Genomic DNA, 16,339 nt, shown 5'->3' on the forward strand with positions numbered 1-16,339 from the left:
CACTCACATAGCCCTACTCCTGCTGGCACTAAAAGTATGTAAATATACATCTAGTGTCTTCCGAGATTTCCTTAGGGACACTTTATTCATGACACATTTACTCTTCCATATATATTTATCGTTGGCAAGAAAGAGAAAGTTTCTTCTTTATCATCTGGCAAAGATGTTTCCTATTGTGCACTAACCATAATGCGCACTGAGGAGAACTATGCAGTCCCTGCTGTCTGTAGATATCTTGACTGCTAATCCTGTCTATAATCTCCTTCATTTCACATGCAAGATTAAAATGGGATATGGACCCAAAATGTAGCAATTCCTGACTGATCTCACACGCATGGACTCAAATGACAAGCGCCAGGACCCCTCCACTGGGACGTGGGACAGTCTCATCTCCTGGATATTTAGGAGCTGTATGGACTTGTGTGAATTCCTTTTCTGGTTCTGGGGAATTCTCAAACATTTTCTCCTTCTAAAGTCTTTTGTAAGGTCAGCTTTGGATGCCTGAGTAATAGGAAAGCATTGCACTCTGCAGTGACAAGTCCATTTTAAATGCATCTAGCTCATGTGAATGGGGCACAATGTAAAATGAACTGGATTAACGATGACTGATATTAAATCTCACAGTCTTTTTCAGTGACCTTTGAGACCTACTTGAAACCTAAAGTGACTCAAAACCAAATCCTCGAAAGAGGAAAAGACTGTGGTCCAATTATCTTAAGTCTCAGGAACCCGCCACTGACAATCAGTAGCTTGGTGTTGGCAAAAAGCTAGATTAAAAACGTGGGGACAAGATGCATTTAAGAGCTAGGTTGGCCAAAACCACCTGCCGGCTTTCACTGCTAGTGAGCAGGGTAACTGGCAGGCTGGCTTGACTGCATCATTTTACAAAGTGACTTCTTAAAACAAAGCTAACGAAATGTTTTACATACTCCTACATTCACTGGCATATAGAAGAAGCCTGAGGCTTAGGCTGCCTATTCCCCACAGATCACCTAATCTCACTCTGTGAGATTCTTTTTCAAAACATCTAGTTTAACATTTTTTCAAGCATTGGTTAATATTAAAATGTACAAGTCTTCACTGTAGTACTATAATAATAATATTTGGAACGCCAACAAAACCGATCTCTTCTACAAGCATTTTCTGCACAGCTCACAATCAGTCACCCAGGAAAATACCCTAAAGACTTAAAGATTTTAGTGCAGTGACGATGTATGATCACAGAAATAATTTCTACGTTTCCAGGGACCCAGAACCTTTAATGGCAATGCTTGACAAGACACAGTTAGACATTTCCAAGCTCCACATTTAGGCAACACAAAAGGTGGGACTCGTTTGCCCGCACACAGGTGTCCAGCACCAGCTGAAATGCCCTAGGTTATGCTGGATCCAATACTTCTGATGTCTCTTGCTGTCCCAGAAGGACACAAGGCTCTGTGTGGATGTTTCAGGCACTAGAAGGTGTCTTAAGTGTGTGGGCAACTGAATGAAGCCCAAAGTTAGAAGAAAAACTATATGTCTATCATAATAGATTATATATTTTCCCTCTGCAGTACTAAAACCTACTGAAAGAACTCCACATGACGTTTAGTAACCCAATATTATTAGAACTAGTTTCCAGTCATGTTTTCTTATTTGAACTCATCACAACGATGTCTGACCATTACTGGGGAACCATTGCTGTTTCACAGTGTCATAGCTGTGAGTTGGATCCATTGCTCGAGACAAACACAGCGCTTTACAGCGAGGGAAGTCATTGGCATGAAAAGTTCATATTTGCGGGTGCCCAGCACACACTGGGACACATACACGCATTTTGGTGCTGTATAGAGTGTCAGTGATTTTGTTAGAGTTCCATATGGATCCTATGGATAATTCATCAATTACAGGGCTTGGATCCAACTTGAGAAAATGGTAATGTTATACCCTTGGGGCTCAGGGAAGTGAAAGTAGAGAACATAATAAAGCACATGTTTTTTTGCGTTAGTAAAACACATCTGGAAGAATTTGATTTATTTTATTTTTTTAATGACTTTTTTAGAGGAGAAGACTAGCATTTACAGATTTCAGAAAACTGTGTTTTAAGAAGGGAGTTATATGAGGAGATACTGGAGGCACTGCAGAAAGGAGTTAGAGGGTTCTGAGAATATGGATCCACACGTAATTTCCTGTAATACTTCAGTTATCAGCAGAGCCAAAATCGGCCTTCATAGGTAAGGGGTCAGATTCAGCTCTGAGATCACTCCAGTCACACCAAGAATTGTTTCAGCCTTATGATTTTTGTTCTGACACCGGGGTTCTGTTCTGGGAATAGACATGCATTCTGCTAGCAGTGAAGATTAGCAGAAAGACCAATGTGAAAGCTCTCTTTTACTTTACTTTTGCATACCACAAGCTTATGTATTCTATTGCTAATTTAATTATCAATTACCCTCTTCGGTGAAACCTCTTGTCTCCATGAGAATTTTTACATTTCCAGTAGCGAAGGTTTGTCGGTGCAGACGGTGCGGTCCTGCCGGCTGAGCTGCAGGTGGCAGAGCTAGCCCAGCTAACAGCCTTCCCCTGCTTACACGCTAGGAGCACAAAAGGACTGCAGCCTTTCAGGCTTCCAATGCCTTTTGCATTTTAAAGAGAATTCGGTGGGACTCGAGTCTTGCAATACTTAGGTGGTGAGACTGACATAACCACCAGCCAGTTTCTTTAAAGTAGGAAACATATCTGGTCATTAAGTGCTGGGCAGCTGATGCGTCCCAAAGTCTAATAAAAGAAGCAAGTTTTGAGAACTGTGTCTTCCCATGGTTACGAGTTTTGTCTGTATAAGCAAAAGTTTCACTAACCACAATAAAAAAAAATGGAATTTTCTAAAATTTTCATGTAGATGACACTTAAAAATGTTAATGTATAATGTAAGATCAGTTTTTCTGAATGAAACCAGCAAGGAACCTAACCGTGGTGAGAGAGTTGAGTTCCCTGAAGTTTTACTGAAATTTAGTTTTAACGCTTTGATGCTTGAAACTTCTCCTGGTTGAATGCCTGTATTAATCACTTGAAAACTATAGGAACTGTTGCATAGTGAGAGCTCACAGAGATTTACAACCCTTCCTAAAAGTGACAAAACCCATCTGAATGGGAGTATTAGTCACTGTCTAATGTTCAGGTAGGATCTTGACTGTGAAGGTGTACCTGGAGTACACTGTGCAGCCTTGAAGGGCTTCAGTGCTTTCTTTAAGAGCTCATTTTTTATCCTCCACAAAGATTGTGAGTTATTAACTAACAAATCTGAACACAACGACATTTTAGTTCTATGCTGAAACACAGTCTTCCCTCTTCATACCCTGTATGTGCTCTAGAGAGAACAGCTCCAGCTAATGTCGCTAGTGAAATTCTGGCCCCAGTGCATTTCCCTGGGAAAGGTCCCACTGACTTCGGTGGGGCAGGATTTCGGAAGAGAACTGACATCTCTCTGCACACTGTTTTATGGACATCCAGAGGTGTATATTTCCAGAGGTTCATGACACCTTACTGATACATCTACGACGAGAAAGGGGACACAATATGGCTATTTTTTCAGCACCCGTGAAAGAGCTATACCTGAAGGTCTGACTTCCCGGACCGGCGTGAAAGCCCTGTGCAAGTGCTCTGCACTCCCAGCAGTATGGCACTGACACGGTAACGCTTTGCTGCAGTCCTCACTACGGTTCACTCTTTGGTGTTAGAAATAGAGAACACTTATAGCTGAATTTAAATTTCTCTGCTCACACTTGTTTTTCAAAATTAACGTAAGTATCATTCCTCTGCAGAACAGAGGGAGGAATGAAAATTTCCTAGGAACATATTGCTGCTTCTTTCACTGGCCGGCTTGCTATGCACTGCTCAAAATAGCTTGTGTTTTTTAAGAATCACATGTGAATACAGAACATTTTAATCTTAAAAACCATCTTTGTTTTCCATTAAAAACATGGAGATATAAATGAGAAATGTTTGGGGTTTTTTATGAACCAAAAGAAATGAGGGGTTTTTTTTACATACTTGTTTTTGTGGAGGGGATTGCTTTTGCTTTGTTCTAAGCTCTTGCCCAGTATGTCAAGTCAAATATAAGTCTCTTCCATCAGTGCATTTCAGTGGATCAACTATATCCATGCTCCTTTCCTGCATGATAAACTTTAAGCCAAAATAAGTGGGTGTGAGATTCCCATCACTCATCGTACTAGTCTTTCACTTTTTGAAGAACCACTGTACACTCCTGCTGAGATGCGGACACTAATAGGAAATGTTCATTGTATGTCCCATGTAATGATATACAGGGAATAAATAAAATGATCAATTTTGAAATTTTGCAGTACTTAGTGTAGCAAGCAGCAAATTCAGTAACCACCTTGATTTAAATTATAAAAGTAGTTATTTTAACCTGACTATTCAAAATCCAGTCTGCACAGGCTCATTTATTTTAGTGAAACTTTAGATGATCTTTGGGACAGAATGAAAAGTCAGCTCTTAGCCCCAATAGCTCAAGTAGTCCAATACCATAGAGTAATCCCTGACTTGTTTACCATGACTACTGTTCTCTCCGTATTTCCAATTCCTTCTGTGCCAAAGATTTTTAAATTGGCAGTGTAAAAGCAGATTGCAGTCCTTGGTTTTGCTACATAGGTAGGGAAAAATATCAGCTTTTGGTATCCAGAAGGAGGTGGGAAAATTCTTGGAAATACAGTATAGGCACATTTACTGTATTTACTCCCAAATTAAATACATTTGCTTGAAACAGATAATAATGAAAAGGTTTAAAAACTGGCACTGAAATTTCTTTCTTTAGGCTTTGACTTAAAATCTCATTGAGATGAATGTGATCGCACCTCTCAAAGAAATTGTTTTAGACTAGTTCAGGGCTCAGCAAGACAGCGCTGCATCAGCTCGAACTTGGCTCATATTTTAAGTACATCTCCAAAACCATACGGAGTGGATATTTTGTGTTAGCTTTAAAAAAAGCAGAAACTCGTTCTGCAGCACAATATCATAGCAAGAGCATATTCTGGGACAAATTCCATAACCTCAGATTTACTGGGTCTGGGATATACTTAATAGCCATCAGTCCACCCTGGAGAAGGTTCCATGTTTTGTGACTACTCACCATGCTGAGTCAAGGAATATTTATATTTGCAATCACCTAAGAAGCTAGGAACTAGAATTTCCAGCTTAACACTTGCAATATTAATGATCATTAGCATTTACAGCTCATTATTTATTATTTATACAATGCCAGAGATATACACGGATATTTTACAAACTACTGAGGCCCTCATTCTGAAGAGATACCTATCTCAACTAGATAAGAGGGAAAATACTAAGCCAGGAGTAATTTGGCAACACTAAGGTATGCACATGAAAACAACAATTTCATGTAGCTATCTACAAGTCCCTTGAGGACTACTGATATGTATTTAAATGGTTCTCACATGTCACTTGAAAATATGGCTGTTTTGCTATGCAGATTGCCTGCCGCACATTAAGCAAAATGTCATTCATTTCATTGATAAGTTGATTATTTAGGAAACAATATAAGATCAATTCTGCCACAAGGCTCCTGGAATTCACTATTTCTTTCCTGTGTGTTGCCAACCCTGCAAGATGCAGTGGGATGACATGCAACAACCGAAGCTCCATGCTGGATTCACTAGTAAATACTCAGCACTCTGTGATGTTTATTCATCCTGTGCTCTGCCCTGAATGCCAGTCTAGGACTCTCCAGTTTCTCACTAAGACCCAGAGGTAGCGAATGATTTCTCAATAATGCAGTATTCAGCTGCTCAATTGCTCCCAAGCTACATAGCTCATCATGTTTTTACACTGTTCTGTATCTGCAGCCATTTCAGTTCCCAGCAACAGTGAGAATGGAAAGAAGCAGCATTCATTTCAGGTAAGGCTAAGCTTAAAAATGTGTTTTGCCAGACAAATACTATGAGTGGGTAGGAAATAGAAACAGTTCTTAACACAGCACAGCTATTACTGGTACTGCAGCTAATTCTCATTAGTGTGTTGGACCCCAATTTAATTTCTTTCTCTTTCTCCATCCCTTTTTTTTTTTTTAAAACATATCAGCTAGCTAACAGCTTCCACCAGTACCCTCTCCTCTACGCACTCTGGACCAATGCATGATTATGGAAACTTTGCTAGATCTTGTGGCCATTAATTCTGCCCTTTCGTGTGGTGGCATCAGTGACAGTATCAAAACTGTGTGCCTGGCCACCAAGGAACCCAGCCTCCTTTACAATTCAAAAAGCTTCTCCCTCCTTTCCTCCATCCCACCTGGGACTCCAGGTTCCTCACTCCCTGCAGTGTGTCCCTACTAGCAAAAGGGCTCCGGGTTCGACACTTCTGTAACTGGAAAAGCATTGCTGTAAACATCCTTGTTCTTGCAGAACTGCTGCTGAAATGCTTTGCGGACAGCTGAACACACTCTCCCCTGAGGAGAACCACGTCTGAGGGCCTCCTCAGCATTCATATTGTACCAAAGTAAGCATTTCTTATGCTGGACATGAGCAGTCTTAGTGGCATCTTCAGTTTATAGGTAATGAATGGTGTGAAGCACCTTTGAGACGCCATGTAATGAATGCTGAACTGGACAGATGTGCTCTCCTTTCCCCGTCTGAGGGGAAGCACTCACACTGGAGTTGCATTTGTGGAGATGAATTTGACATCTGCCTTATTTAGTTATCGGTTTGGCAGTACGCTCATCATTACAGCATGTGCTGGAATGAATTCTGTTTCACAATACTCTTAAGCATTAAAAGAAAACATTTTAGGCCCCCCAGTCATTGTTGTAACTATTTGATAACCCTCTCCCCTCAGACTCTTGGAAAAAGTAGCTCTTTTTACTTTCCTTGTCATTTTGCTTAATCTTTCTCTCTAGATCTTTATAGTTTATGGGTTTAGAAAGGAGTTTTATTGTTTGTATTCCTGCTTCTCTCTTTGAAGTTTTCATACTGGTTTTTAATAGAATTATATTTTTTGGACTCTTTGCAAGAACTTTGCAACTATAAATTATTCACCCTTCCTTTCATTACCCAGCCATTAAAGAACGTCCGTTCAGAAAAAGGCTCTTTTTCCTATTCACCCTCTGTACAATAGGGAGATGTTTTGAAAAACCCTTCCTTCAACGGCATCCCACAAGTCTTACGAGCTTTTAATATTGTTTGCACCAGCTGGGCTCATGCCTCTTCCTACTTCCTATACCAAAGTGAACAGTGAAGGTTATCTGGTTCCTCTCCTTTTCCCCTCGTGACAAATCAGGCAAAGTAAGGGCAGTTGGTTTCAATAATACAAGCAGATATTCCTGGAATCCCAATGGCAGAGGGAAACTGCATCCAGTTGCTGTACGTATTTTCAGCTAATGAAAGCAAAAGGTCTTGCAGGAGAAGTCTCATCTCCCTCCTGATGGGCTTAATTCTGAAAGCTGTGAAACCCAGAATCTGAATAATTCACCATCTAACTCTTCCTTATGGACCTCCTGGTCCAATCTGGCCTCATCCAAAGTATATAGATTGTCCGGTGTTTCTGCAATGAGGTCGACCTGCTTGAGCCTTCTCTTTGAGCAGAGGTCCTAACTGCAGAAAAGGATCAATACATCAAATCACGAGCCTGTATCATAACGAAAAGTCTCATACAGCCCATCATATGGTGTGATTCTTCTCTCACAACTATCTGTATATTCAATGATCAGTAGGCAAGATTTGTGTCTTACATATCTCAGATCAGAATTAAGCTCTTAAATGATTTTGAGAGAGACCATAAAATTTATTTTTGTAATTTAATTTAACATTAGTGTTAAATTATATTGCAAAGTGCATCATGTTGACTGCATGATATGATCCTTTATACTGCAGTTGGTATTGCACTGAGTATCAATTTCAGAGAGCTTGTCAGGACAAAATTAAATTCTAATGTAAATCGGAACAGATTCATTGATTTTAGCCTATGCTGCATTTGGATGGAGTTCCACCATTGGGGGGGTTAAGGCTGGTCTGTAGTAATTAAGAGGAGGAACCAAGCACTTTGGACCAAATATTTTTTACTTGAGCCTTGTTCTGTGAACTAACCTCTCCTTTTTTACATCCAATTATAGGTTATGAATCGACACAGAAACCCAGTAGCTGCTGTTTTACCTCACTGTATTTCAGTGGCCTGGTGCAAAGCGCATGACATTTGAAAGCTTTCTTAATTTCATTTTCCCTAGATAGTTCAAAAATCATACAGCTTACAATTTATTCTCATTTCATTATTATTGCCTCTGCTCCTAACACAATCACAATTTTATTTCTTACACAGTAATGAGTTAAGAACGAAACAAGGGTGACTTGAGAGACTGTTGTGCACTTCAAAAGAGGTTCATTCCTCTCTTATTCTTTGCCAAGTGCAGATATTTAATAATCAGAATTCCTTAATAATCCACCATCACAGCCAGTCCAAACAGTATCTTTAGGAAACAGCATCGGAAAGGTCTATTTCCCTGTTTGCCATCTCCCATCACAATCACGTGTGATGTTGCTGCATGACATTTCCTTCCTCTCTATTTCTCCAAAGGCAAACAAGCTACTATTCAGCAGTTCTGAGTCAAATCCTAACACCTGATATTCCTGATATGCAAACTGTTAGCTTTTTCTATTTGTGCAACAGTGAGACCTTATCAGTTTTGCCGCTTTTCATTTTGCCTATGAAATGCATCCACTATCACTCTTCACCTGTGTCCCTGGCAGCTCCCTTAGGTTCAGATGGAATCCAGTATGTTGTTTGTCTTGTTCAAAATACTGCTGATCCAAAACAAATCACAGCATTATAAAAAAGATCAAGAGTGTAGGGACTGCATTTGAATGCTGACAATTTTTACTGTGCAGCTGTATTACAACTTGGAAATAAGTTTAGGAATGTTTTCGTGGTGAAGTGGTCTGGAGACAGCAAATGCTGCCTTAAAGATACTGAAAGCAGAACAATGGGAGAGGCTATGCCTGGCCAAAATACAAGCTGAAGGTTTAGTTTAGTGCGTAATTTTTTGAGGATACTTCAAAATACGTGCCACAGATGAAGACACTCTTTATACGGAAAAACAAAACATCACCTTTGCCTTTGGTTTTACAGATTTGCTTTTGTACATTGCACTATTTTCAGGTTTCCTTGTATGAGAAATCAGCTTTCCTTCATACAATAGATACACATGAAGATTCATACATACTGAGGCAACACCACGACTATGATTCATCCTTCAGACTAACGTGTACATAGCAACTCTAATCTTATTTACAACCATGCAAAAAGAAAGCTTTTTCCAGAGTATAAGCAGCTAGCTCTTCTGTGTCATGAATCTCTTCCCCCATCCGTATAAAATCCTCTTGTTTCTATACTGCAGCTCAAGCACAAATGCAGTGTTTTTCACATAACCAGTTCTATTTTTAGCCTGAATTGTAGGAAGTCTGCAGCATTAATAAATGGAAGAGAAGTACAGAACTACACCGCATGGTAATGTGCCAATGCAAAAGCTAGCTTGGCCTTTAGCCAACGAACTGTGGTTAGATGTTAGAGCAATGCAACTAAAACCACCACTTATAATGGAATGATTAATAAGCTGACAAACTTCCATGCATTTATTTCATACTTTTTGAATACCAACCTTATTAATACCAACATATTTTCTATTTTATTAGTGAAATCTCTCAGCCTGAAGCATAGATATAGATATAGATATAGATATATACATATGTATATGTATACATATTTTTACATATGCAATTGAGGTTTGCTTAATTCTGTGTTCAAACAGAAAGGAACAATATAAGAAGCAGATGATACTTCGCAGTGCAGAGCTTGACATAGGAAAAAAAGGAATAAGGAAGGAGCTTTTCTTTATAAACTAATAAAGCAACTCCACTTGACACTAAACCCATTGTTTCATGATTGTCTCTCATATTGACTCTGCAATTTCCTTGTTTGGTACCAAAATTATGAAAGCAAAAATCCTCCAGAGCCGTTACACAGAGGACAAAAGTTCACAGTTCTTATAGGGACACACAGTCTTCTGTAATCTCTCCACTTCTCGCCCAGTCCACAAAACTTGTCGCAGCACTGTTATGCTGTGGACAGATGGATGTTTACATAAAAGACCTTGTGCCTCAATAAAATTCCATTTCGGGGTTATATAAAACCAGCAATTACTGGAAAATGGAACTTTTTAATTAAACGTATTCGAAGAAACTAGGGATTAATGACTTTAAAGTAGAGAGTATTTAATGCTTGCAGTCATAGATCATCCACTAGTGAAGCTGTATTATCAACCATCAGGCAACGATGCTTTTAAGTATCAATAGTGCGTGTGTTAATAATGCTTAAACCATTTTCATAACAATGTAATTAGTAACACAATTAATGTATACTATACCTATTATTAAAATAAGGTTTTAATAAACTTAATTCATAGCAACATCCTCAAAATAAATAAGGATACACTTTGGATCAGGCTAGTTGTCCCTTGGCCCAGTGAACTGCAGACAAGCTACATTTTGAATCTTTTTAGTAATGCTGATGTAGTAGAGTTCCTGATAATTGCCCCAGAAGAACGTAATAACTGCCCATCTGATTCTCTGATTTGTAGGTAGGAAGGAAATTATTACTTTGCACTTCAATTAAATACAGGCAATAAAACATGGGCAAAATTATTTACTGGTTCTGAAATTGTGCCTGCACAGATCAGAGCCTGGGTCGTGCTCATCTTAAAAATCAAGCTGTAACTCTGTACTTCACATGGATCAAATACTATATGGTAAGTACAGAAACCCACGCACAAAAGTCAAAAGAGAAAAAAAAACAAAACACCAACATTAGGTTTGTTTTTCTGTTAAGAATTCTATTCAGGTACAGCTAAATCAATACTTTTCTTCTGACTGTACACAGTGTACTCGAGCTGTTCTGTCAGGATCTATACAAAAAACAGAGATGGGATTTAAGGTGGGTGGATCTGACAGCCAGGTGGAGGTATAACACACCGGCCCCCACGGCCCCCACTTCCCAGAATGACTGCATCTTGCAGCGCCGTGGGGGCATCGTGTGCGGCGATGGCACTGCCTTGCACCACCCGCTCACACAAGTGCTCGGTGGTCTGTCGGTGCTGCGGAGGTAGTCCCCGCAGAAACACGCGTAACGTCCTCCCTGAGAGGGAAAAGTGCCACGACACGGCGGCCGTGGCCAGACGGGGACAGTCCAGCCTCTTCCCGCTCCCCCCCTGCACTGCAGCATAGCATAGACAGAAAAAGGGAGAAGCACCAACCCGACAGACACTATGCACTTAGAAAAATCAGATTGCCCCATCTGCCTGGTATCTTAATAAATTAGATACCAGATCATTCATCTGCCTTATAACACATGATGCTGTACCTCAACTTGACCTCCCATGTACTAATCTTCTGTGACGTGAAATGACTAAGGTCCATGCTCCCTCTTTCCCCACATATGTAAAGTGAGCTAAAAAGCAAATAGGACAGAACAGTCTTCTTAACCCTTTCCCTGCTTCTCTTTTTCCCTCCGCAGTCTTCTACAAGCCCGTTCTGTGATAGTTCCTGAGATGCACCAGTATCATCACATGCTACTTGGTGTGGCTGCTGTCTGGTCTCCGTGTGTGTCTTGATATGTCTGTGTTGAATTTCTGGGTTAGTTGTACAGGTGAAATGGAAAAAGGAGAGAGCAATAACACACAATTGTTTCACAAAAAGAAACCTTTCAATGGTTGTCAAATTACTTAATCCACAGACTACTTAGATGAATAACTGAGCTGCCAGCTGAAAAGGAAATGCATTTTCTGGGAAGTCTTTCAAATGCATCCATTCATTTGAAGTTCTCAGTAATAGCAATATTGAAAAAGGTCTTCTGTGCGTGCATCGGTGCTACCAACTGCACTGCAGCACTGCTCAATGCCATTAACTGTGCAACTAAGGTTGTGCTTCAGCAGCGCAGCAACCCTGGCGTTAAAGCTCCTGGGTACCAGTGATGCAGACAGCTGTGCTTGTAAAAATTAATTTGACCGGTTCAAATCTTTTAAAAAATATTTGACAGATTACTTTCGTATCAGCACACTTCATGCCATACAAGGAATCATCTGCCAGTACCATTCCAACATCAGAACAGGTATTGCCCTGCACAAAGAACAAAGTCAGTCTAAATTCCACGACGGGTGCTCTGTTGATGTAACAGAAATGTAATTTTGCTCCCGTCTGATCCAGGCTAAGCTTATATGGCTTGGTGATCCAGCGCACAAGGATCCAGTACTAATGGGTATGGAACCACAGACTTATGGGTACATTTATACTCCCAAATAAAATGAGTGAGGCCTATTCTCCAGCCTAAAGCACAGCTAAACTCTGCCTGCTGCCAGCGGAGGGTGGCCCCAACCGCTCTTCTTACTGGAAACCATCCCTCGCCCAGGCAGCTCTGAGAATGGTACCAAGACGTGGTCTGGGAGAGACGCGAGGTGGCAGGGGATAAATTGTCTGAGAAAGTGTGCCAACAGCCCACCTGGGTGGATATTTATGTGCCAGCTCTTGAGTCGGTGCTGTAGCTCTGTTTAGTTTACCAGCAGAAATGCAGCCAGAGAGACTTAGACCAAGAACATCGTCAACATAATGACAGCTACAGGTCTGGTGACTGGGATGTCCTGTTAGATTTCCATGGTGAAGAGGAACTGGACTAACTGGACAGACCTATGTTTCCGGATCGGGAACCCAAAATCTGTGATCGCTTGCAGACAGCACTGTCCATACATTACTAATGCATGTAGACAGTATGCAGCGGTCCTGGTGCTGCTGGGGACAGTGCAGCTGGTATTTCCAGAGTGGCTACGATGTCCCCAGAAACTCACAAGACACAGTGTCTGTCTGTGGAAACTCTGACCACAACAATTATGATTTGGCTTTTTATACTTTATTTATTAAAAGATATTTACAATTTACATCTTCTTATGTGAGCAAGGCAATGTGAATTTTACTTCTGGCACATAGTTTGGGTAATTTTGCCTATGCTACCACATCAATTTTCTTCAGGCATTACAGTGCTTTTAGAGAGCAAGGACAGATTTTGAACTTTCCTGGTAGTGTGATCACAGTAATGTATCCTCTATCTTCAAAACGGCTTTTTAATGTGTTCCAGCCAGGACTGAAAATATCACACAAGTCACAGAACAATCGTCAAATTCTCATTATCACCACTAGTGTCAGGAGAAGCCAGTTTTATGGGGAAGGAGTTATTGAGACCTTAAGATTCCTGTGGTGGTTTCTTTTTTTTTTTTTTTCCCTGAGAAAATAGCCTCCTGGTAGAGCATGCGGCATCCAGAAAGACCTTCCAATGGTTCCCTGAACTACTCTGTGTCCCATCTATATAATAAGGAAACTAATAATTCCATAATTTGAAACGGGTGCTGTGAGGATACTTTCTGCTCTTGCCAAACACCAGTTATGTCTCAGTGAAATGGAAGCCACTGGGCTCAGTTTGGCAGTAATTCAGTAAAATGTAACGGCCTATGATACACACAAAGTCAGACTGGATTCTCTGCTGATGCCTTATGTCATTTAACACCATATATCTATGAATCAATGATGCTTTTATCAGTAATTTTGAGGTGTTCCAATACTATAATAACTTAAAATTAAACTATCTAAACAGTTATGACTTTTTACTGCATTTGTTTAAGGGACCTTTTTAATTTTTACTGTCACATTTCAAAATACTGTCCTATTCAACACCAAAGGAAAGGACATAGAAAACTCTTTCCTTTTTTTTTTTTTTTTTCCTGCAGCTAAACCAGAATTTTTCAAGTCTTTAAAGGTGGGACAGTATTTGCAGCTCTTGTGTGTCATCTCACAGAGGAAGCCATTTATCACCAAGTTAAACTTCTGTGCAAATGCCTTTTGACTTCCACAGCCATTATCTTCTGTGGCACAGATTGTTAAGTGTAATTATTACCAATTAAATAAGTAACAATTCAATTATGTTTCTTATAGCAATTTATATTACAAGGGAAAAAACTGTAACTTCCAATATTGAAGCAGTCTTGATGAAGAGAAATAAACACATATTTTCAGTGGTTGAAATGGGTTGGTATATGCTAATACGCCATATGACACTTCACAGAGATGCACCAGCACTTCCCAGACTACTGGAATACTGGGATCTTTTTTCCCTATATGACTGTTCCTATGTTTGGCAATGCATAAATCCAATATCGTCTTTTGACTAACACACATATTTCACAATGTATGACTATGAGTTCTCAGCTTTTGATCATATTTTACAGGAAAACATCCTCGGTAACATTCTTGATCCTAAGATCAGCTGAAAGGTTCCAAATGCCTCCTACCCACTCTGATCAACACAACACATCCTTAGTAAGCAGCTGCACTGTCTGAACCATCTAAACCAGAGTCAGTCTGTGGCCATATCCCAGTGACTGTGTCCAAGCCCAAACTTTGCATGTACTTTCTCACAGCATCCAAGCATGTTTGAAAACCTTTGCTTCTTATTCTCTGCATAATAATTTCCACATTTGTGTTTCCTATAGTTAAACAGCAATTCCTATCTGAGTCTGAACTAGACTCCAGAGTAGACAATATTAAGCTCCACAACCTTCCCCACTCCTGAAACTGGTAAATGAAAAAATCAAATCTCTCAGGTCTATGAAATGACATCATTCTTCCTTCCCTCTCCTGGCTGCAGACTCGTAAGCACCCAGATTTTTGTTTTCATAGCTTTCTCAAACAATTTTCTTTTTCCAAATGTATTTCAACACACAGTCCCATGTGTCTACTATCCTTTCCCCTTCTGATATTCGGTTCAGCAGATGGTGCAAATGAACTGGCATATACAGTATTTGCTTAATCCTATGCTCCTTTGAATTGCTGTTTTGAGACTAATGCAGCTACTTTATTATTGTGAATTGTCTGCATTATGTCCTTGCCTGTGTTGTTTGATTTATCTTGTTCTTCCCGAGTGGGTTCATTCTGGGAGCTGATGATGAAGAATTGTACAGCTTGGAGAGCCCTTTAGTTAGCTCCACTGAAAGGTGGAAACTCTTGCTAAGAAATTTCCTGAAGTCTAAGAGACGACACAAGGTATAAAGCACAGCCAGAGCCAGAGATTTCCAATCATTAAAAATATTCTGAGATTGAATGGGAAAAGTATGAGATCATTATGCCATGAGTCAATTGATCAAGACATGAGGATAAATTAGTCTGCCGACACCACTGACCAGCAAAGCATTAGCAGGAATACGCTCTTTCAGATCCCCTTTTTTTAAGCTTTTAACTAGTTTTGCAGACTTCAAAAGAACCGTAGTATCAGTGTTCTGGGAAGCAATATGGTATGTGCACCACAAAGTGAACATTTAGGGTGTGGAGAACATGAAAAATGATGGCAATATTTTTATATTCACTAGGTATGCCCCGGTTTCCCCAACCTTTCAGTAATCTGTGACTAAGAGAGAAATGAGTTGAACTCTTCTCTTGTTGAAAAGCAAGAAGAGTGCAAGTATTTGTATCCAACTGTACAACCTGTCATTGAATGACCCATCAAACATTGAATAAGCTGCCACTTAGGAAAAATCTTGTTTTGGAGACTTTAGTACTAATTGACTGCCTTCTCTCCTTTCTCCCTCTCCTCCAGAAAGCAAGGCCAGTAGAAATCATGTGGAAGCTTTAGGAAGGGACAGGATCCAAAGGACACTACGCTAAGGCTGCTGTTTCTTGGTGGCAATGCCAGCTTAAGCAGCACCATGCTGTCCCCACTGCTGTGCGAGCCCAGCTATTTGTGTGTCTGTACAACAAACCAGCTGGGGGAATAGGTCTGTCCAAAAAATAACCAAGGGAATAGGCAGCATGTGGGCAGAAATGTGTGGCTGAAACTGGTGATGTGGGACAAATGCTGCTTAAGAAACTGGTACAGACAGCCAATCCATGTGGGGGTTTCTGAAAGTAATTGGAGAAGGTTTTCTGCTTGGTGATAGACAAAGGCATTTTTAGGACTGTGTTCTGAGCCAGATCCTTGCTGGCTTGTTTAAGGAAAGCTATCCTGCTTTAGCTCTAATTACTGCTGATTATCTCAGCTCCCCAGAAAGGGTCATTCTGGAGCACAGACTGATGGTACTGTGGAGGCTTGTGGCTCTCAGGTCCAGACTCAGAAGAGCTCTTGAGGATCATACTTACTCCACTATGGCTGGGCTGTGTAAGTAAGATGACATGACAGCTGGGGACCAAATCTCTTTGGCCAGAAGCCAGGATAGATGACAACAGAGAAACCTACTTTTAGTTCTATATTA

At 40.3% G+C, this 16,339-nt stretch overlaps 1 protein-coding gene across 11 annotated transcripts in view; it reads right to left on the reverse strand.

The window, feature by feature from the left end:
- The window catches only part of LDB2 (LIM domain binding 2), a 226,157-nt gene that overhangs the window by 13,769 nt on the left and 196,049 nt on the right, over positions 1-16,339 (reverse strand). The window lies entirely within an intron of this gene.

Source organism: Grus americana, chromosome 4 (genome assembly GCF_028858705.1).
Source record: "Grus americana isolate bGruAme1 chromosome 4, bGruAme1.mat, whole genome shotgun sequence".
Lineage (NCBI taxonomy): Eukaryota > Metazoa > Chordata > Aves > Gruiformes > Gruidae > Grus > Grus americana.